The following is a 24,888-nucleotide window of genomic DNA, read 5'->3' on the forward strand; positions in this document are numbered from 1 at the left end:
AAAGAGGCAGTCACATAATCATTTCAAAGTTTTGTTAAAAGCCAGTGGAAATTATAGGAATGGTAGCAAAAATGTCCTGAATGTAGGTAGAAATAGAGGAACACTCACCTGGGCAAGGGCAGTAGGATTTCTGTTATCCCACAGCTTCATTAGAGGTTGGGAGGCAGACCAGAAGGTTTATAAATTTATCTCAGTTCGTCTGCTCAGTGGGTGAGTAGCTGAGGAGACGGAGGTTGTCTGGTAAATCCCAAGTGGAAGAGGATATAAACCAGTGTAACAGGAAAGCAAAGGATGTGAGCGTAACACGTTTGAACGTCCTATGTTGTTACACTCTGTGCTCTTGGTAATTTCATCTTTTTATTATGTACCATTGTTATTTCTCAAGAATAGACTGTTCTGTGACTTTTTCCCCTTGCCTTTATATTTTAAAGATAGTATCTAACACATTTTGTACTCAATCTCAAGGAAAATTTATAGGGTTTCTTTCCATTCTAACTCAGTGTTTTTCAGGATAGGGCAAACCATTCTGAAGAAAGGAACACAGCCCTCCAGTCATGTCTGAGATTTGTAAAACCTCTAAAGTACCTGAATCCTAAACAGCTGTAGACACAGCTTAGGTAGCTGTCCTGGAAATTGGGGAGTCACATACTCACTCTTTATTCAGAAATGTTATTTCTGTATTGTTCAAGTCAGACTTTTCATGAGGAGTTTTGATTATAACGAGTTAAAGAATGAATAAGCATTTTTTACTAAACAGGCTCGACTTTGTTCTGTTGCTAATGTTCCTTTGTTGTTACAATGTATGCTTCTAATTCATGCCGTACACGACATGTTTTCCTTTTCCTTAAGAAATAACCCTTACTGAAGTGCTTTCATTTCTAAACAATGAAACCTATTTTAGTTAAGAGAAATATATTTTTCCAAAAACACTGAAGGCTACCTTAGCCAGGAGTGAGGGATACTCAGAATAGAAATATCCCCACAGTAGTTACTGACTTCAAGAAATAATAAAAAATAAAATAAGCTATAAAATTTTGCAAGGGATATGATTCTGTAGTACTACTTCACAATGGTAAAACTTGGATATATGAGGTTTGCCATCACAAATCCAACTTCCTTTAAAACTGGTTGCGATTATTCAAGAATCTACATGACAGATGCTCTCTTGTCTAGTGAGAAATGCCCCAGTTGCTACTGCTTTCAGGACAGAAAGACCAGGTTGCCTGAAAGAAAACAATAAATATGATATTTCCTTGACTTGGCCACCCACCTCCCCCTCCTTCCATAAGTAGTAGATGTGTTTTTTAGGGTCTGTGCATAAGTAGCTGTTTAAAAAAATAGTTCAAGACCATCTTCTCAAAGTAATCTAAAATGTCTTCTGTATTTTTCATTGGTTTGTAAATCTAAAATTTTTGGAAGGGACATGTGAATTGAGATAGTGTTATTATAGTTTGGACACTTTATTTGTCCAATTCTTAACAGAAAAATAGTGCCCCCAGATTCTGAAAATTCTACTAGCTGTCTTTATTTTTTTATCCTACTAAACTTTATTTCCATCAGTCAAAGGAAGAAGTTCAGACTTTCTCCTTTACCCTCTACTCTGTTTCAGGCCTTCAGAACCCAACGACTCTGTCACCATATTCCAGATGCACAAAGCCAAGTTTGAAAAAAAAATGAAATCAGTTGTAATTTTTTCTACTTAACATAACTTGCTTTAAAAATAGCAGGCGAAATAACCACAAATCAGTCTGTTACATGAGAAGGTTATATTACATGTATATGTCAGTTTTTGTATCTTTGGGCTTCAAGTTGCAAAATTGACATTCCAGTCTGATGTGGTAACTTCCTTGAAGTGTGAACTCTCCTGACAGTGGTTGTGCAATAAACATGGTGGAGGCAAAATTAGAGCCCAGAAGTTTTAAGTTTGGGCATATTTTTAATCTGTATTTATTTTTATACATTAAACTCCCTTATTAGAAGCACTCTTTGCTTTTAAAATTAATTTAGACCTCTCAAGAACCCTTGCTCTGTGATGCACTTGCGCTTACTTTTCTCTGATTTCAGTGCTTATTTGCCAAAGGTTAAAAATGTTAGAAATGTGAATGAAATGGAAATGAAAATAAAAGCCTCCAAACTGATACATTTCTTGTTTTGATAAAATCCTCATGAGAGATCTGGTCGAAACTTTGATGTTCCATCACTGACCTTATTTCTTGGAATAGACATAATGGTGCATCGCCAAAAGTTCTTTTATCATGTCACTTGAAACCACCACCTGTGAGAGAATAGGGTATTTTGTTGACATGTCCTTTGAACATTAAAGTATTTTGTGGCTACTCTCAAAGTCTACCAGATGAAGAAAAAGCCTTGTCTTTAGGTGATTTTTCAGTTATATAATGTGTCGTCAGATCAGAAATAGATGGGCAACAATATGGTTGAGTCATAAACCAATGAAAAAAATGAATGAAAGTTTCAACTTATAAGCAAAAGCTTTAAAGAAATCATATTAAATAGCGTAGTCCTAAGTTTGATATATTGTAAAATTCAAATAAAAATGGAAAGCATCTCTAGGCCATCAATTATTCAGTTATGCCAAAGTTACTCAGCTGTTTCAAAGCATCATTTTAACTTTCCCCCTTCTGCAATGTTATACAAAAGGGAGTTCAAGTAAGGAACAAGACACACGAAGAAAGTATTGATTTCAACCCTATTCATAAAATTCCCAAATTGAAACCTCTAGAGATTCTCAGCAGTTGGGAAACATTTCAGCAAATTATGGTACATTCCCAAGGTGAAATTCTATACAGGTACTTAAATTATTAATTAGACAAATCATAGCATGCGGTGAAGGAAAGAACATGAGCTTTGGGATTGGACAGACCTGTGTTCCATTACCTCTGTCGTGTCAGAAATGTTCAGAATACAAAGAATTCCTAGAGAGAATCTTTGTACCCTCTCAGAAGTTCTTGGTAGGATCTCCTAACATGATGTAGATAGACTGCCTATGCTGTTGGGTAGTGAGATCCAGATTCCAAAGAGTTTTCTCAGAGAGACCAAATGCATTTTGAGAGGTGGTCTGACAAAACAGTCAAGATAAACTTGGAATCAGATAGGCAAGGATCAAATTTTAGCCATTTACTTCTGGTATCATATTTGGGTACATTATATAACTGTCTCTGAAGCTCAGATCGCCTGCCAATAAATTGCAAATAATGATGCACACTTAACCTCACAGGCACATCGTGATGACATAATGATATGATATATACCAGCATATGAATGCACAGGGATTAGGTGTTGAACAAGGTAATTATTTGTTTTATTGTTGTTTGGCCATTATACTAATCAGTAATCCCCCTCTCAAAAAGATTTTAGTTATTTATTTTTACCTAAATAATTAGTTCCCAGTATAACATTTAAGACCCTCTAAAACTGTGCTCCAATCCAGCTGCCTGTCCATTTTCCTGAATAACAGTCCTCGCATAAGCCAACATTCTCCCACTTCCTCCTGGGCATTTCCCAACCATTGCACAAAAGTTTGAGTGTTTCCTTCTTCTCTTCCCCCCAGAGAGAAAAAGATCTCTTTTTCCTGCCATGAGATGGCCTTTAGCCTATGTTACATAAAATATATATTGAAATATTTATAACTAAAAGACCAAAGAAATTGTGAGAAAAGAAAATGGATAAAAACTTTATCCAACTTTGATAACTACATTTAAGTGAGGAACTAACTTATTTCTATTGCCCTGAAATTTCAGAAGGTACTCCTCATGTTAGTGACTACTTCATTATTGATTAAATCATATTTCCATCTATTCCAGACTATTTTTCTATAGCTTTGTATATGGTTATTGATACACACAAATCAGTCACACAGTGACCAAGTGAAAAAGATCTCTTTTTCTCTCTACCTTTGCTTTTTCTAATAGTTTGTCTGTTCCTGCAAGGCTCACCTGAAATGGAGCTTCCTGCTATAAGCCGTCTATTTATAATGCTCAATATTTATTGTGTCTCTCCTCTTCCTTTCCTTAGCACTTCATTTTTAGTAGTGTGCTTCATATTTTTCATGTATTATAATTTCATTTGTGCCTGACCCTTCCATATATATTAAGCTGTTTGAGGAAAGAGGACATTTCTCATTTTATTAATCTTTTTAGCAACTTGGTTACCTGTGCATGGTAGACCCCTAAATATATATGTCAAATTAAATACAAGAGTGACTGAAAGCTCTGAAAATAACATGTCACTCTTCTTGGCAGGTGTGTGTCTTTGAAGTGCCCATTTGTGTATCATTTTCAAAGTTTTTACTTACCACATTTTTTATTTGCAATGAGTTTGGTTTTTAAAAGGCAATTAACTATTAGAATACTTGACTCTACCTTTTTCCTGCTCTCACTTCATTTTAATTAATTGCACAAATATAAGGCTTATTATAATTATGTGGGCATAATATTTTTTTGCATAGGCTAGTGCATGGACATTGTCTTTATAGAATCCTTGGTTTGCTTATAGGGACAACAGGGCCTATAATATTTTGGGAAATTTCTACCACTGAAAGATATGGAATGACATCTGCATTATTAAGATGGTATAGTTGGAAGATTTGTAGATCCTCTGGGGAGAAAGTGAAGCAAGATTTCAAACATGATATTTTATTCTATCTTTGAAAAGGATGAAGTTTTGGTTCTTTGAAACTGATTTAACTACACAGGTGGCAAGATTTGGGAAGGAAAAGACCAAACCTCTACCCTAATGTGAATGTCAGCTGATCTTGAGAGAGTTCCTAATTTTAACCTGATTAAATTAATTTCTGTACCAGCCAGCTCTATAACTTCACCCGCTGATAGGTAATATCTATCAAGCCTTCGAAGACAAGGGCATCTTGTGTAGATTTCTGATTTCTTTACATCTTTAAAAATCTATGAACCACCCTGGCTGGTGTAGCTCAGTGGATTGAGTGCGGGCCTGTGAACCACAGGATCGGGGTTCGATTCCCATTCAGGGCACATGCCTGGGTTGCAGGCCAGATCCCAAAAAGGGGACACATGAAAGGCAACTACACACTGATGTTTCTCTCCCACTCTTCCTCCTTCCCTTCCCCTCTCTCTAAAAATAAATAAATAAAATATTTTTTTTAAATCTGTGAATCATTTTATACCCTCGGAGTGACCTAAAAGATCAAACCACTGTATATATATTTGTGTGTATAAATGTATTTGTGTATATTACAATTACATGCAGTTTTCCCCCCAAAAAAATCTGTACCCAGATTAATGGCCTGTTACTTCCTAACCTAGATAATTTGGCTCAACTTGTGGATAAAACATTCTAAAATGCCTAGTAAATATCTACTTTCTGACAAGGAGTCAGTATATGGGATAATCCAATCAAATAATCAAATGTTCCTAATCCTACTATTTTTAAACATCATGATTACTTTCTCTTGGTATTTCATTTTGAATGTATATTATTAAGATCCCACTCTGAACAGAGAAATGACTAGACTTGATAGAGTTTGGCAGAAAAAAATCAGATTTAAAAAACTATTAAGGTCAGAGTTGATTTTCAAAAATCTTTAATTCTGGTCAGATGCAGTGGTGAATTTAAACTTCAAAAATAAGTCTATCAGTATTTTGAAAGTTATTATAATATCCAGTTCTCTTCTATCAGAAATAGAGAAGAAAGTATTTAAATATTACATATTCCTCTTTAAATAGAAAAGAGATAAATTAATTCATATGTGATCCTAACTTGGAAGTATTATTTTATTTAGGAAGGCTCTAGAATATGTGTTAAGAATCTGTCTAACTCAAACTCCGCTTTCCTGCCATCTCATGTTCATCTATATGTAAAAACTGAATTTTTACCCCTCCCTGAATTTATTTTTTATTAGTTTTTACCTTGCCAAGTTCCAAACCATTTTTAAATATGTAAAATTGTACTATTTTCTCATGAAGACTGATGATACCATGTACCATTATAAATGAAATATGCATATAAGCAAACAAGTAATATAAATAAATGCTGCCTTCATGGTTAAAAACTCAATTATTAGGCTTTAAAAGCCCATATTAAAGAACAATTAAATATAATTCTTTAAGCTAGTTTATTACTAATTATACAGAGTAAAGCAAAATATTAATGAATTTAATACATTTTAAATTTTATACTGTGGCTTTCTTAACACATAGCCCAAAGAAATTTTTTTAAAAACCTATTATTATCACAAAAGTTCACATGTAATTGCTTAACAAAGGATTTAAAATATTTCAAAATATTTTGTCTTGTTAGGACTTAAAAAGAGTCAAGCTAATATTAATGGACTCAATTTTATAAAAACAGTACATTCTCAAATAGATAAGAAATATTTGTCTATTTTAGACCATATTTTCTCAGTCTGTCGGCTCAAAGCTAGATTCAAAACCATTCCTAGTTCCTGAAGAAGAAAGAGGGCCAGCATACATTTTTAGAATTTAAAAAAAAATCTAAGTCTGTATCAGATAACATCAATATGGCATTTGGCTATACATTTTTTATAGCCTATGTTGCATAAAATATATATTGAAATATTTATAACTAAAAGACCAAAGAAATTGTGAGAAAAGAAAATGGATAAAAACTTTATCCAACTTTGATAACTACATTTAAGTGAGGAACTAACTTATTTCTATTGCCCTGAAATTTCAGAAGGTACTCCTCATGTTAGTGACTACTTCATTATTGATTAAATCATATTTCCATCTATTCCAGACTATTTTTCTATAGCTTTGTATATGGTTATTGATACACACAAATCAGTCACACAGTGACCAAGTGAATGAAATTAACCAGCTTTATGTGAATTTAATATCTAATGGAGAGTTGCAGCTTACTATTTGATCATCACCTCTCATTCAATATAAGATGAAAGCGTACTTTACTATTTAGTTTTCCACTCTTTTAGTTAGAGGTAGTGTGCATCAGGAAGTTACTGATTGATGATCCAATGCAACCGGCCACACATTTCATACAATGGCTAAATAATGAAAATAACCTGTTTGTGGACATGGACAACAGTGTGGTGATTGCTGGGGGGTGTATAAGAGGACTAAATGGTAATGGGAAGAAATATAAGAAAGATTACATTAAAAAAAAAGAAATTGTTTCCTTGTATATTGATTCATTTAAGAAGCAAAAACAAAGTATATTTGTGATTTGTTTGTGTGTTCACTTTCCCCAAGGTGAATATCTTTTTGATCATTTTAATGAAGAAAATGATGCATTTGAAAGGATAGTGAAATTTCAATGCCGAGCATACGTTTATTCTCTGGGTTTTTAGTTGCTTTGAGTTTATCTAATTTTCATGAAAGGCTCTCACATTAGAAATTGGTTTTGTCAGTTTTTGTTTTGGTGGGTCTGCACTTGTGTCCTATTTGTAGTTAGATGCTTCTAGGTTAGAACAAAAGAGGCTGCTGCTCTTAGGTTTCTTTTCTTCCAGTGCCAGGATCAGCTCCCTCCCTGCAAGACTGCATGTGGAACATTCTTGATCTGAGTTTGTTTCTCCCAGGACCCTGGCTCCCTGGGGGGTTTGCCTGCCTAGCTTGAAGGAGATATTCCATCCTGCTTTCTTTCGGATAGTATTTCTCTTTCATTTTATCCAAATAGAGGATTATACTAGCTAAACATGATTAAGCTTGAGATATGAGTAGGTACATTTCTGGTATCTGGTTTTGTTACAGGTTCTTAGGGTCCCCCAGTGTTCCTGCATGTAACATGGTGTTTTAATGCATCCATCTTTAAATAGCTAGCACTCCTTGGAAAAAGTTTTGGAAGAACCCTAACCAAGTTGTTTGAAAGAAACAGGCATTTAAGTGCTTAATTCGATTAGCAACTCATAAAGTCTGTACTGATGAGGAAGCAAATAGCCTTTATAAGCATTAATTTCATGAAAGGAACATTTTGTAAAAGTGAATGTGGAGTTTGTAGTTCCTTAGGCAAATCTTCACTGTCGATTGAATTTACTTAAAGAGCTTTTCTGGTCACCTTTGAACCTCAATGATTTCTCCAGATGTACAGAAGTGAACAATGTAAAAATCTTGCTGTTTCAGCAGAACTGATTCCAGCTGGCTGGGAACTGGATCTGCAAGTCATTGGTTACAGCTGTGTTTCGATTTATATGTGATGGTTGAAAAAATAAATTACCCGATTAGATGGCTAGAAAGAGGACTCTTTGTTTAGCCCTTGTGTGGGGACTGAAAGTGTTTATGGTGCTGTTTTCTACACAGTCTTTGCAAAGTAAGCTGGACAAATAGATTTATTCAATGCTCCTAAGAAATGTTGCATATTCAGCTTTAATTCTTTGCTAAAGAAACATTTTTTTAAAAAAAGAATGCTGTCATCTAGCAAATGTTTTAAAGGTCTAGCGTTTAAGAGAAGCAGTATGTTTTCTACCCTACTGAGCAATGCGTTTAGTTAGTAGAAAAGCCGTTTTCTTTTGTTTAATGCGTAGTGTAAAACATGTCTTTGTCAGGCACAGGAATGGAAATATGTTTCCCTTCAATTCCAAGCTTCATAATAGCAAAGTATCTGAACAAAAATTCCAATTTAACCATTTCCTTTAATGAATTGTGGCTCACAGCACATAAGAGAAAATGAATTAATTATATTGCTAAATAAAGAAGTATAATTAAGCATTACTACAGAAAAATTGGCATGCCTGTGGGACTGTTAGGCTATGAGAGTTTTGAATTTGTGAGTATTTTCAGTGGTATCTAAGAAAAGTCTACAGATAGAGTAGGAAGAGCATGTAGCTTTTGGGGTTAGTAAAAGTCCAAAGGCTAGTAAGACTTGGAGTTTTAGAGCAGAATGTCTTACAAACTACCCACCCAAGAGGATTAATGTAACACTGTAACATTGTAGGGTGGTTTGCGCTTTGTTCTTGTACTAAATTGGCTCCCAAGCTAGCTTAAATTCAGTTCTTTGGTTTCTTTAAGTTATGAAGCTGACAGAACCAGTGGAGTGTTTGCAGCTCACCCTGTTCCAATAAAGCATTAAAAAAAAAAAAAAGAATGAGTAAGGTGGCTCTAAAAAGGAAAGCTACACTGATGTGTTTTCACTTTTATTTTCTCAAATAAACACAGATTTTCTAAATGAACTCAACATTTTACGAAAGCTTCTTTTCTAATGCTTTGCAAACTGTTGAAAATGGACAAATTTCTCAAGTGAACTTGGGAATGGGCTGAACACTTGATCAGTTGTTACAATGTCCACCAAGTTCCGTATCCATTCATTGAGGGAAATACCCAGAAATGTATCCTTTATACCCATAAAAATAGTCAATTATTTTTTAAAAATATTTTATTTGTTTATTTTTAGAGAGGGGAAGGGAAGGAGAGAATGGGAGAAAAACATCAATGTGTGGTTGCCTCTCATGTGTCCCCTCCTGGGGACCTGGCCTGCAACCCAGGCATGTGCCCTGACTGGGAATCGAACCCGCAACCCTTTGCTTCACAGGCCGGTACTCAATCTACTGAGCTACACCAGCCAGGGCAAAATAGTCAATTTTTTATCAGTTTTTTTTCTAGAGCTGAGATATGAAGTGTAGATTTGAGTAATGCAGAATGAGTAACCATAATGTATCCAAAAGAAACAAAGGTGAGATTGATCTGTCTTAAATTGGCAAACAGTTTTATATGTCAGGCTATTTCCTTGATCAATGCAAGTATAGTATCTAGCCTTTAACAAATCAATACATTTGATTGGAAAGGATGAGAACAAAGCATGAGGATGCAGGATACACTTGAACCCTCATGGTTCAGAAGTATTTAAGTGATGTTGATAACACGTAGAAGCATGTATCTCTATTCCCATTGAAGGGAAGTATCCTTAACCTACATTGAAAACCTAGGTAAGAAAGTTCCTAGGTTTGTTCGCACTGGGACAAAGTAACCTTTGTTCCTATTGGAGCAAAGTTTGAGACAATGCTATAGTGACATACTTCATGAAACAGCATGTTTTCCAAGTTTAACTTGTCTCATAGTATATATGCTTCTAAGAATGCATTAATCATGATATAGTTGATATCACTGAGCATAGAGATAGCACAGTGAGAATTCAATCTTGAAATGAACATGTATGATTGCATTATATTAAGTTTCAAAAATATGCATTATTTTAATAGGAAGAAGCAGGAAGGAAATACAGTATCTATAAATAAATAATACTTTTTAATCTAAAATAATTTAATCTACTATTTGTGCTCCATTCCTACCTACTGTGATCAATGAATAAGGTATTTTCTTTTTATTAAATAAAAAAGGCCCTACAAAATTAGCACATTTTTCCTTAGTGAAGGAAATTCTAAAACTCTAGAATAAAATTGATTATGAGCAATCAGAATAACTTCATTAATAACTTTATTCCACCCAAATTAAGCAACACTCAAAATGAATGTTTTTAAAAACCAACAAAGATGTTTTTAAAGATTTTGGTAGTTGATAAAGATTTCCATACTCTTGATTCACCTGGTTTTTGGATGTATATGTATATGTATATGTATATGTATATATATACATATTATATTTATGTATAATATAAATGTATATGTTTTTATATTTATATAGTCTAATTTTTTTACAAATAACTTTTCCAGTGAAACTATGAGTTCCTCTCCTTAGTGCATGCACAATAACAGTGTATAAATATTTTTCTGACTCTCAGAAAATGATTGCTTTCCCAGCTCTAAATGAAAGTACATGAGGGGGCAAAAGTAGATTTATAGTTGTGAGTATATAAAACATGGAGTTTGTTCTTGCATTATTTATTAATTATTGTATTATTTTATACCACCAAAAACATACTTTTGTCCGACCTTATATATTATATAATTTCAAATAATGAAATTTTAAATGTAAATAGGGTAATCTATAGAAAAGACCTATAGATCATGCAGCAAATCTGAAACTGTGCATTTGTGAGATTCAGTTACAAGTGAGATACCTCAGGGACATAGAAATAGGACATCCTATTAGTCTTTCTGGGGACAAATACTAAATAACAGTACTGTGAGGAATAAATGAGGCAATTATATATATGAATACTGTATCTAACCAGTAATTTGAAATGACCAGCATGTGTTTGCAATTTTACTCTCCTTCACTGTACAAAATTTTAGGCTGAATCAGGCCTTGGTGATTTACCTAGTCATTCCTCCTAATTTTAGTGGTAAGAAAACTGAGTTCCTGAGAGTTAAATGACGTATCCAAGACCATAAACTATTATTTACCCAGTGGCACTAGAACCAGTTTTCTGATTCCTAGATCAGTTCCCTTACCACTTCCAAACTTTCTTTCCAAGTGTTATTTATAAAATATGAGGAAAATAGTACTCTTCTGTAGTTACATTAGCAAAAGCACACATTATTATTGTTCCATTGCCATAGCATTCAAGCTTTAAACATGGCAGTAATTTTGATGTCATTTTCTGTCACTTAAACTTTTCCACTCTGCCCCATCTTAAAAGACAAGATTCTTTTCTCTTTCACCTGTTGGAAGCACAGTAACACAGCAGAAACATCCTTTTGCTATATATATCTCCTGGTAACTTCTGATAAATACTTTTCCAGATTTAAATATAATTTGATAATGACATAATTTTTGCCATCCCCAAATCACCCCTCATCATCATTTCCTGCCATTTTCCTGAAAGAGAAACACTTCACCAGCATCCTCGAAACCCATTTGTTCATGAGTATGGCTGAACAACAGTGACTATTGTGGCTCTCCCCTCAACAGCCCCCTCAAGTTCATGTTGTTGCTCTAATTACTCCTGTCTCAGACTTGCTTTCCTCAAATCTCCTCTTGCTGGTGTGGCTTTGAATGTGGTCCCCTTGTGGGTATTGATGACAGATTGGATTGGCAAGTGGATTTCACACTTGAGGGATACGGAGCAGAGCAGGGAGAAGAAGGGGAAAGGAGAAAGAAGGGAGGCTGGGAGAAACAGAGAAGGACTGCTAGAGTGAGTTATAATCATATCTATTTCCTAAAGAGTAGAGTGAACATTAGATTTCACATGCTAGAGTTTAAAGTATTAACCCTGAAAGGAAAAGAAATGTATAATATTATTTCCCATGTTAATTGGGATGCTCTGCATTTAATTATCAAAAAACAGAGAGAGAAAAAATCCAATTTCAGGATGACCAATACACCTTTTGCATCTCAGTCGAACACTGGTCTGAGTTAAACACTGAGTCTACCCCCAAGTCCAAGTACTAAAATTCTAAAAGAAAATATGGGTCAGATATTTTTCCTCATTAAAAAACCAGTGTCCCCTTTCACTGTAAAATTTTTGAGCTAATAACATATATATTTACAATTTAGTTTGTTTTCATTTTGTTTAAGGTAATTAGTTTCAGAATCTGATAAGTCAAAATTATCTTAGCAAAGTCTACAAACACACACACACCTGTTTTTTTCTGTATTTTATTTAATAGAAAATTCCCAACAGATCTTCCTAGTTCATCGATATCTGATTTTTGTCTCCCCTGTACTTTAATTATTAATTAAAGAAAGAAAAATCTAATAGTTGTGGCCAATTTTTACTGATATTCCTTCCTTGTGCTGATAAGATTTTTGAAAAATGCTCTTTCTCTCGTTTTTTGCTCCTTAGACTACTATTACATCCCTTTATTGAAAACAGAAACCTGTGATATGTATTGTTTGACACCAAAAAAAATCATGACTGTCACTTCTGGAACGGATAGACATGTAAAGAATCTCTCAGCCCTGGCTGGTGTGGCTCAGGTGGTTGAGTGCTGGCCTGTGTACGTAAGGGTGGCTGGTTTGATCACCAGTCAGGACACATGCCCGGGTTGAGCGCCAGGTCCCCAGTTGGGAGTGTGCAATGTATCTCTTGCACATTGCTGTTTCTCTACGCTTTCTCCCTACCTTCCCCTCTCTCACAAAGTAAATAAATAAAATATTTGAGGGGAAAAAATCTCTGAAATTTATCCAGAGACTTTAGATTGAGTATTTTATGTGTGCCTGTCTTCTGATGCTTTTTAAAAACCACCTTTACGTGAATTTCTGTATAACACACCCCCTTAAATAGTCTCCGTTATGTCAAAACTAGTAAATAAAACCACTACATTCTCTTTAGTCAAATGAAATTCTCTTATTTTAGATCTTCAAATAAATCAATGTAGATTCATTATCTTAAAATGGACTGGAATTAAAGTTTTGGGAATCCAACAATGAATCATGCTACAAACTTTTCAGAAGGACAGTTTAGGTCAGCACTGTCCAGTAAATTTTATACAAGGGTGGAAATGTTTTGTAGCTGCATTGTCCCAAATGCTAACCGCCAGCCATGTGTCCTGTTACATCTTTGAAGCAGGGCTAAAGCAACAGAGAAACTGAATATTTTATGAATGAAGATTTTTTTTTAAATTTTATTTATTTATCTTTTAGAGGGGAAGGGAAGGAGAGAGGGAGAGAAATATCAATGTATGGTTGCCTTTGGTGTGTCCCCTGCCGGGAACTGGCCTGCAACCCTGTCATGTGCCCTGACTGGGAATCGAACCACGATCGTCTGGTTCGCAGGCCCACGCTCAATCCACTGAGTTACGCTAGCTGGGGCTGAATGAAGATGTTTTTATTTTTATTGAATTTATTGGGGTGACATTGGTTGATAAAATTATATAGGTTTCACATGTATAGTTTTATAGTACATTATCTGTATATTGTCTTGTGTGTTCACTGCCCCAAGCCAAGTCTCCTTCCATCATTATTAATACCCCCTTTATCTTCTCTTACCTCCCCACACCCCCTTTCCCTCTGATAATCAACATACTATTGTATGTGTCTATAACATTGTTATTTTTTATTTATTTTAATAGCTACATGTGGTTTGCTGTACCTTATTGGAGAGTATAGTTTAAGTAAAGCAAAGAAGATATCATGCAAGTAATACAAACAATATGTTCTGCACATCCATAAATTTTGAATCAAAGCTTGAACTGTGGATCATTTTTTGTCCCCCTTCTCCCTTACCCTAAACCACTCTTTTAAACTCTGATTCCTATAATAAAACTAATTTCAAATGGTCTATAAAGAATAGCCTTAGTAATAAGATAGAAGGCAGGTTGTATCACAATATTTCACAGTAGGTATTGCTTCCTTTAGCTCAATATATTATTTAATACACATTCAGACACACCTTAGTTATTTTTTAAGTTAACAGAACAAAATTCACATAACATAAAGAAATTGATTTACCAAAACCATATGTATGTTGCATTACTTAAACTAAGTATAAAACAGAGAGAAATGTTTACTTTGTAAATATTTTAACCATAATCAGAATCTTATTTAGGTGATTAGAAGTTTAGAATCAGAAGAAACCTTAAACCTGTATCTGTGACAGTGGTAATTGAACTGATTGATTGCAACATCTTCTTTCAGATAATATTGATTATGCAGAAAGTCTACAGAGCTGAGATATCAGTAGGCAGTTTTCTGTAAGCGCATGTTCAATTATTAAAATAGTCGACATTTTATGTCTGATAGCCATAGTGAGGTCATGACATTAATTTATCCAGAGAATTGTGGGCAACTGTCTAGAAAAAAAATAGCATCAATGACACAGGTGCTGGAAAGCTGAAAACAAAACAGGAGATGACTCTCGGAGCCAAGAGACTTTAAGAGATGAGAGGTAGATTTTGAAGTAGAAAAGGAAGTCAGCAGCCATCTCAATGCTATAGATAATATATGTATTTAAAGCTATGCTGTGCATGCATAAATTTCTGTTATAATTTTTCATGAAATTCTCAACTTGAACACTATTCTGAGTCTCCAGTTTCTACACTTTAATTTCAGATTTTATTTTGTTGCTTCAGTGTTCAGTGATTTTTTCTCTCTTTACTCTGATTTTTATTTCCCCTTCTTCATCCCTCTCCCTCTTCCCATTTCTATGTTTCCTTTTCTTTTTCTCATATTTCTTTCTTCCTGCTTTCTCTCTTTCATGAAATCATCTACTTAATTCCATGTTTTCTTCAGGTGCCCACTTCTTTTTTATTTGTGTTTCCGGGTTTTGCCCTTGAGTTTTTCTTTCTCTTTTCTCTTCCTTTTTCTTTCAAATCAGAAGCCTGTAGGAGCTTACTTTAGACACACATGTTTGCCTGCACATGCTTCTTTCTCTTTATGGACTGTGTGATCTTTTCTTTCGGGCCTCTGTGAATGGTTGTCCTTCGCGTTGGTTGCCACAGATCTGTTGCCAAGCGGCTACCTTAGTTGGTCCTGCAGTGCTGCAGTGCATGCTGGGACCTGTCTGTGTGAGTAAACTGAAATTTCAATAGCAGCAGACAGCATTCGAGTTGGCTTGAGGATTGCTGTACTTCTCTTTTGTATGTATTTCTTGTATGCTGCAGAGTCACCAGTGCCTAACTCTGTCTCACGAGTAATTCAGGAATATTGCTCATGTAGGAGGGACAGGTGGACAGTTTACCACATTCTGTCATTACAGGGAAAAATTGAAGAACAAAGGAACTGGATGGATACCTACATGCTGCCTTTTGTGTTGTGAAACACCGAACGAACACAAACATAACTGTGTTCAGCCAAATATTTTACTTCCTTTTATAACAATGCGTATAGATTGTTTTTACACATGCACACAAATCCATATTTTATGTAAACATATATTCAGTCTTTAATATTTGTAGCCTGCAAATATTTCTTAATCTCAAAGATTTTTACATATTCAACAACACAGCTATTTGCTATATTTTTTAAATGCTTAAGTAAAAAAATAATAATAAATGCACTCCTATCCTGTTAGTTGATTTCATTCCAGGAACTTAAGATTTCAACACAGTTTAAATCATATTGATGATTCAGATGCTGGCAGAGCTTATAATTCTTGTGAAATGAGGACATGGCTAATAAAAACGTTAAGCAATTATTTTTATTAAAATCATAGTTTCTTTCATTACCAAAAGGAAACAATGAATGTATAGAGATCAGTATCACTGGTGTCTCTTGTGGAATTGGGGGGTTTCATATAGAAGTGAAAAGACCCCTTTTGCCCTTTTGGCAGCCAGGGGGTTGGAGGGAGTGGGGAAGAAGGCATAGAATAAAGTGCAGGACTGTGAAAGAATTGCTAGTATTATTTATTTCTCTTTCTCTCACGTGTGAGTCTGGCTGCCTGCTCCCTGGGATAGTGAATCCAGGATGAGACTGGGTTGGAGCCTGTTTCCACAGCTGCGTTTGGAGCTCTGTCTTATTGATTAGGGGAAAAGGGGTGGGGATCAGAGTGGGAGGTGAGGGGAGGATCAACTGACTACTGGCTCGTGGAAGCACAAGACATTTTCTTCCGGATAGATGTCAAACCACTGAGACATAGCCGCAGAGGAAGTAGAAAGGTGGAAAAATGAGACTGTGGGAGAAATGAAGGCATTTCTGATGAAAGCCTGGAGGCTTTTTCTTTTCACTCCTTTGCTTTCTTTCAGTTCTTTCTTTCTTCCTTTCTTTTTTTCCCCCTTCCATCATCCGACATGCAGAGGCTAGAGTGACAGCGTCATGCAAATGCTGCAGTCCCGCAGGTCTGGGAGAGGGTGGATGCTAGACTGTGAGTTAATGTTAATGATGAGCGCAGTGAAAATACCAGCCGCTGCCACCCCCTGCACACAGAGCGCTCTGAGTCAGCATCAGATGCTTTGCCTCGCCTCTCGCTGGGTGTCTGTATGCCTGTGCGCGCGCCTGCTCGCTCGGGCACCCGTGTCTAGCCGAGGGGAGGGGGTGGCGTGTGAGTGCGTGGAGGGTAAAAGCCAGTCAGTCAGTGAGAAGCAAAGGTACGTTGGAGAGCAACTAAAATCTGACTGATTTCCATCTTTGGAGCATCAGATGTATTCCCTAAGGAGGATGGGTCTCCGTGATGGGGGTGGTATAATTATGTTAATGTCATATTTATGGAGGGGTGAGATTTTTCATTCTAATAATTGGTTGAATGCTATGGTCAAAAATTGTAAAGCCATATTCAGTTTTAAGGAAAAGCATGGACTTAGAATTAAGAACTGTTATTTTTTGCTTTTTGTGAGTGCTGCTTTTTTTGTTTGATTAAAAAAAAACTATTTACTATTTTAAGCCATAACTGATTCAGTATGGAAAAAAAATCAAATGATAAACAGAAAGAGATCTTATATAATGATGCATTGCATCATGGAGCAGAATATTTAAAGTCTTACAAGGCAAAGTAAAGATCTGGACAGGGGATGGGGGGGGTGGTTGGAAAGGGGTGTGGTACTAGGGTGGAGGAGGGGGGCAGTTAGCAAATATTTTGTTCAGCATAGCTTTCCTTGCAGCTTACTTGGAAATGGATGATTCACCTGTTCTACAGGAAAACATTCTAATTCTTTCCATGTTTTTTTTCCCTCCTCTTTTCCCTTTTAAGATCAACCACTTCAGAAGAACCAGATTCCACTTCTGTGGCCAGGACTTTTATGTTGTGGCTGGTCCGATTGTTTTACCCTGCGTTTTATGCTACTAAACCTTGGAGCATTCCTAAAGTACAAATTCTGTTCTCCAACCACAAACAAGGCTAAAAGATCGGAGGAAATTCAGTGAATATACAGGATTGGGATTGTGCATTTTGCAAAAGTACTGAGCTTTCGAATGCAACTATATAAGAAATAGAATCATTTTTTCTTATGTTGCTAGCATTTTAAGTTACATGTTTATTAAGTGGCATTGCTCATATAGCTACAGAGTATGCATGGAAATATTTGCTGTCTGAATAGTTTGGAGACTCAAAGAGAAAACTCAAGCTTCAGAGGTATTAAATTGTGACATGCAAAAAAAAGTTTTTCTTTTATTCTTAACTGCAACAGTATATATTGAAATCAGATTTAAAGTATTATGTGTCCTGGGCCCACCTTAACGGATGTGCTGTATAGAAGTCTAATGGGAAGCAAAATTTCAATCAGGGTCCCATTACTGGGATATAATCTTTTTTTAATGTAATAGAGCTATGGTGTTGCTGTACAAATCTGCTAGAAACAGATTTTAACCCATTTGTAGTTTCTTTCTTTGGATCTAATGGAATGATTCTTAACTGTTCATTGTTTGTATTGTTTCTCATATTCCTCATTATTTTAAGGTTTGTAATTGGTTGTCGTCGTGAATATTCAGGTCATCCTAACTTTTATATATCATATATATATATATATATATATATATATATATATATATACATCTATGTCTACGTATATATTTTAATTAGTGTTTAGAAGGAAAAGTTTAACGGAACCCATCTGTAATTTGTAAGCTAGCCTTATAACTAAAGAAGAAGAATTCTACCGCATCAAACCAGACTTTTCCTAGTCCCTGAGACCCTAACTTGTGAGGTATTTTAGTAACATCACAAGTCAGGCTCTTGGGACCTAGGCGGAGGGGAACCAGCAGCTTTGGACCTTATTGATTGTCTGCAGTTACCACCAGAACAAAAGAACATGCATAGATTCTGCCTAGGAGAAAAAGAACAATGCTCTTCTTTATAATCAGCAATGTTTTCACCAGGACCCACCCCCCAAAATACTATTTTCAGAAACTGTACCCTAAAGTGATTACAGAGTTTCACTGAATCGCATTTATATATATATAATATTACAATGACCATATAAAAGCAATATATCTGTGTAAGAAGCAATATTAAAATACAAGTGTTTTTTAAATGCTTCTTTTGGTGTATTTAAGGTGGCTGGTCTAAGAGAATATTTCCTTATTTACTAATGGAGAAAGTGGCTTATATTTTTATAACTTTTCATATGCATAGAATATGTACATTAGCTACCGATATAAATCCTATGTCTCCACGTAACTATGGCTCAGAATTTGCAATATATAGCTATAATCATGCTTGAGGCCTAGAAATAAAATGATTTACAATCCTCTTTACTGACCCTATTAGATTTTACTGCTGATTTTAGAAGAATGCTTCTTTATATTTGGTTTTTATTGCCAGAGTTTCCCTTAGCTTTTTTTTTAACCAGACAAAATACCTTATGTATCTTATTATATTAGGACATTCTTTTGTTATGAGTTTGATTGAGAACTTATAACAATAATTAGCCAAAATATGGGAGCTTTTAGTTTTTATATCTTAGTTTGAATATACTATGAACCTGTGTGAGATAAACCAGAAATAGCACCTATAAAGTCAGACGGCTCCAGTTCATCTATCAGCTGAATCTGAAATGCAGTTTTAGTTCTATAAGAATTTTAGTTTTATGAGAAGAGGTAACTATTCCAACTATAACTAATATGCCATGTTTGAACATTATTAGCCATGACCACATCAAACATGTATTTGTTTGGAAGTAGATTTAATACATTACATCTATTTAAAAATTTTACCAAAATGTTGCAGTTACTAAGATTCAAAATAAAGATGACAGATTTTCCGTTATAGAAGAAAGAAAGCAATTTCACTCTTTTAACTCCAGTGCTTCACATGAGTGCTATGAATTGTCTTCTGCGTTGTTAAAGTAAATTTATGAATGCATTTTAGAATATGGCATGAAGTCTTTGTTCATCTTTTTATTGAATTTGTTACAGTTACTTATGGTTTGAAATATCACAGAATACAAATTACCCATGAGTTATATTTCTTTAAAAATTGAAATTGCAATATGGTAAACATACTCCTCAACCATTCAGGGCACGTAGAATGTGTTTAAGCATGTACTCACACTGTACCTATTAGTTATTTATATCACCTATTTCATTTCTGTAGAATCTCTGAAATTTTAAGTGTGTGCATGTGTGTATAAACATATGTTTCAAAACTCTAAATGAAAGGAAGTAATATAAACAGTAAAGATTTCAGTAGCATTTTTCTTTTACTCCTTTTAACTTCATTCTCATTGTAATAAAACATTTTTAAAAATGTAAGTTTCTCAATACAAAGAACTCTATATGTACCTACAAAGGATTCTATGTATATGTGTCTAGAAATACACAAAAACTTGATTATATTTAATATTAACGTTTATACAATGAATCAGAAACTACCTCATATAAAACCGTATCACATACAGGTATATTATTATAGACACCTGTTTAACATAATCATAAATAGTAAGTATAAGATGTTACCTCAATTTAGTTCCAAAATAATATAAAAGATAAATATTTATTGTCTGTAGTGACATTAGATCTAAGCTTTTTCAAATGCAACAGTTTCTTTTTATGTTACCATATTAATGAACAGTTCTATATATTAACTTCAATTTTATAAAAGCAAGATACCAAAAGTGAATTTAGAATGAAATGATGTTTATTTTCCCCATAACCATATGAAAATACGTATTCTTTACTAATCATATTGCATTCTTTGAACCCTGTGTGACTTTCCCATATACAACTGTCTTTTCTGAGAGCAACATGAATAAAGCTTTTCTCTGACTCCATAAAGGTGAGTAAAGCTGTAAGTGGGTGACTTTGTTTATAGAAATTTCTTTGTGCTGTATCTAGTTAGACGGATGGCACTTTTTCTGCATTTCTATCGTGGCTGTCACAGGATAATATTGTTTGGGGTCTCTATAATATGATTTGGAAAATCAGATCAAACTAAGCTTAAAATAAAAGGAGAGATCTACAACAAAGAGCGAGGAAATGATGTGTGTTGCATACAAAAAACTCAGTGATATTAACAATTCGATGGCTTCCTGGTTGGGAAACCAGCCTGAGCCAGACGCATATATTAAGGGCTGTCTGCTGCTGATGCGAGCTTGCTCAATGCGGTGGAAATGAGGAATCACCTCTTCTCTGACACAAGCTTATTTTTACATTTTAATTTTGAAATAGCAAGTCACTGTTTTACAAAAGTATACTCACCCTTTCCCTTTCCCGTTCTCCCATTGTTTGCTAACGGACTAGGAACTTCAAGTTACTTTTATTTAAAATATCATCACTCACCTTAAACATCTATCAGCAACCAGTCTTGAGTATTAGGTTTGCCTTTTGTCCCTTTGCATTGTTGTGGTAATAGTACGATTCTCACTCTTTTAACTTTTAATTCCTGTGAGGAAAACATGAATTTTCCAAAATAGCATTTTTTAAAGCCATTTAGGATCCAACGGGAAAGCCACTTCTGGAATTTTGCCCAATCTAGATAAAATTACATTTCATTTCAAGGTGCGTGGGATCCATATTTTTTCTTAGTTAAAAAGCCCTTAATACTTTAGTGTTCCAGTGAAGCTACAGAAGGGGTGTAGGGACATTCTAGAGTCCTTTAAGCGTTATCCACATGAATAATGCTAGAGTAGGTGTAAGCATCTCAGAGGATTATGGTACAAGTGAATTACTAGTGAAACTAGAAAAGGTATATAGTACCTGAAATTCCTCTTCAAAAGGATGTGTTGGCACACAGGCCTAGGCTTGGTCAGATTCACCTGGTGAATAGGTGGCCGGTTTTGCAAGCCGTCCCGTTTGAGTAAGTTGCCCGAAGAGCACGCACACGAGGTAGGCATATGGCCCTGCAAGGCAGCCTCCATTTTTGTAGGCAACAAATGCAATCATCATTTCTGTGACTTAGATTACGTTATTTAATTTCTTAAATTATTCGATTTAGCACTAGAATCACAGTGATCTCTGAGTGTGGTATTTGGAAAGGAAAACAAAGTTCCCAGTAAGAAGTTTTGAAGATCCTGGGCATTTGTAAGCATTTGAACAGTACAGCTTTTAGTGCAGTTTTGCGACCTCCTGTTTACTCCCCAGGAACTGAGGTGGTATTATTATCTATCGTCTCCATGTTTTGTTTTCTGTCAGTGACCAAGCACACTGAGGTTTCATATATGTATATATGACATACCTGAGCCATCATCTTAAAATCATCCATAACATTTTTTTCAATGAGCCAGCATCAGTTTTTATTAGAGATTACTTTTTTACCCATGCGTTCCATTAAATATAGCTTTATCAGATGAGGTGTTACTAGCCAATAATACGTAATGCTTTTACATGTGGAAGTTTAAAACCAGGCAGAACTTGATGGTAATTGAGATTAAAAGAATTTTAAATTCAATAGTTTTATTTCACATAATCTGTCTTCTAATTCCATGCATATTTTTTGGAGAATTTAAAAGTGAAAAATTCTCAGATGGTGAAATTTTTTACTGTTGATATAAGTAATGGGATTTTAAGTTTGTTACCTTAATAATTAATTCTTTAACAAACAGATTATATTTCTAGGTCAACTAAATAAGAATAATGACTCAGGTTTTATCTTGGTCTTTAAGGTTCTTTGGAGTGTTTTGGGTTATTTTATGTAGACAGATTTAACCATTCCTTTGCTCCAAGAAGTGTCTGCCCCATGTTGGCAGGTGTCTAACAGTTCGTGAGCACCAGGTGACTAGCGTGGAATCATCTTTGCTTCCCTTTGAGTTAGCTTTTCCTAGACCAACAGTCAACATCAGTATTGTGTACATCCAAATTGCTAAGTCTTTCCTGAAACCCTCCTACATATTTTTCTGGCCATGTAAGTGAATTGCGAGAAACTCTTGATTTACATTGTGATTGTCTTTCCAGTTTCCAAACATCTTAAGTAAGAGATTTGGGTGGTGTTGAAACACTAGCCAGCGGAAGCATTGGGTTTTATAGGATTTAAAAATGTAATGTCTTTCTCATAGTAGACTTCCTCCTATTCTTAGCGGGGAGGGGGAGAACCAGGCCGTGGCTAAGTTATTACTCTGTTATACATCACACTAAATTAAGCCCAGCCTGTGCATTTGTAAACCTCGGGGAGGTTTCCACATTAGACAGCATTTTTTTTGTTGGGGGATTACACCACAGTCGGTGCCCTTCACTTCTCTCTCTCTTCCTGGCCCCCCTCCACCCAACATGGAGCCTTTTCAACTTCTTCAAAGAAGTGGAGGAAAAAAGTAGACTCTTTATTAATGGCAAAAAACAAACTGGCTGCTAGACTTCCGAGACAGCCCTCTAATAATAAAGCAGAGTAGGCCCTGTGACAAAGAATTTCTGAATGTACTAAATATATAAGGAAGCCTATTTAAATTCACCAGAGGGGCTTAGAGGACAAGCAGCAGAAAGTTTCGAATTCAATTCAAGCCATGCCAGAAAATGAAAATGTACTTTAAAAAGGATTTCTGAAACAATTGTTCAAAGACATGTCAACTTTTAAGGTTCTTTCTAGAATAATGAAATTCGTACTCTAATTTCTGTGGTGACTTTTTCAATTAGAAGGAAAAGTGATTAACAGAATCTCAAAGGACTTGTATCTTACATTTAAAGAAAACGCATTTTCTTTCCATAGGTTGTGCTCTACTGAGGGCCATTAGTGCACTGACTAAAACCACCCGAATATATACACAGGACAAAGAGATGAGATGATGTATTTTTTCAGCAATTAGACATATAACAAAATTGCTCTTCCTGCTTTGAGAGAAAGACACTTAACTTGTATGTTCTTTCTAGTTAATGTTCTGCTATTCAATTCTGTGATTTATTTTTTTAATTAAATGTAATGAAGTAAATATGAAAGATCAAATCACTGATAAATAATAGGATTATGTAATACTAAGTTTGGAAGATAAAAATATGATTCCTACCTTGTCTCTTGTTGACTTTAGAAAATTATCTTTACTTTTAATTATCCACAAGATATGCTTTTATAAGGGCACCCACATCTATAAGAATATATACCTTCTTAGTCCTAATATTGAAATGAAGGACTGCTTATAAAGTTCACATAAAGACCAATATGGTCTTGATTCAGGAATAAAATTTCTGGCTGGCTTTTCTTAATGTCTTCTTTTAGAGTCGACATGGATATTGGGAAAAGATTGTGATTCTTTGTCTCAGGGATTACAAGTTGTAAAGAAGACAGGAACTTCAACTCATTACTGACATATCTTTGTTGCTATTTCAGAGACTCCGTTTGAGAATGAAGCCCACGTGGAATTCATCAGTTCATAAACATAATTTCCACCCAAACCACTGATTCGTTAATTCATCTATTTATTCACAAGTGTATATCCAACATTAAAAAAGAACTCAGTGAATGAAGGCAACATCACCATTCGAGATCCCTCTGACCAATGAAAACTTGATCATTTAACAAAATTTGACTTTAAAATTAAATATCAGAAGTATGAGTATTAGTTATAGGTATTAATTGTTTAACAATAAAAAGTAGTTATTGCCCTCACTAAAATAGATGTGGCCTAGGTCATGCAACTGATTTCCATTTGTTTAAGTTGTAATGACGTTTTAATATCAAGGACTTCAGTAGGTTTCATTGTTGATTAACAAAATAATCCAAGTAATTTTTTGCCCAGTTCCTAACACACACACACACACACACAAAATTAGCTTATTTTTTATTAGCTTATTTTTTCCTTTTGGGTCTTAGTACTTGTTTTTGTTAAACAGACAATATTTTACTTCACCAGAATTTAAGTATGAGTCAGACACCATTAGGAAATCATTTTTGCTCTAAGAACTCAAACATCATTTACACAGGAAATATGTAATAAAGACATTTACTCATGTACTGTAAATGTCTTTATTACATATTTCCTGTGTACCAACTATAGGAAAGATAAAGACAAATTCTTCCATTTACCAACATGTTTTTGTCCCTTTTGTGTGATTTAGCTTTTTATGAATCCTGTAATTTGGCAATTTTACTTTTTATATTTTATAATAACATTCTACATGGCTTAACCTATTTTCTAGTTGCAGGTGAAATAACCTACCAACTCATACTTTGAGTTGCTTTGGATAAGATATAGGTAGAGTATTGTTAGCATTTTGCAGTGCCTTGATTTTCTTCATATTATTTCCTATCCTACACAAATGTCTTTAAAAAACATAGACAACCCATGACTATTAATAA

At 34.8% G+C, this 24,888-nt stretch overlaps 1 long non-coding RNA gene across 1 annotated transcript in view; it reads left to right on the forward strand.

Moving 5' to 3' along the window:
• Nucleotides 1-18,137, forward strand: part of LOC118993297 (uncharacterized) — a 160,529-nt gene extending 142,392 nt beyond the window's left edge. Inside the window, exon 4 of the long non-coding RNA XR_005067832.1 lies at nucleotides 17,425-18,137. This is a non-coding gene — a long non-coding RNA (uncharacterized LOC118993297). The remainder of the gene's footprint in view (nucleotides 1-17,424) is intronic.
• Nucleotides 18,138-24,888: the final 6,751 nt, after the last annotated feature.

Source organism: Sturnira hondurensis, unplaced genomic scaffold (assembly GCF_014824575.4).
Source record: "Sturnira hondurensis isolate 20B ecotype Veracruz unplaced genomic scaffold, ASM1482457v3 Scaffold0008710, whole genome shotgun sequence".
Taxonomy (NCBI): domain Eukaryota; kingdom Metazoa; phylum Chordata; class Mammalia; order Chiroptera; family Phyllostomidae; genus Sturnira; species Sturnira hondurensis.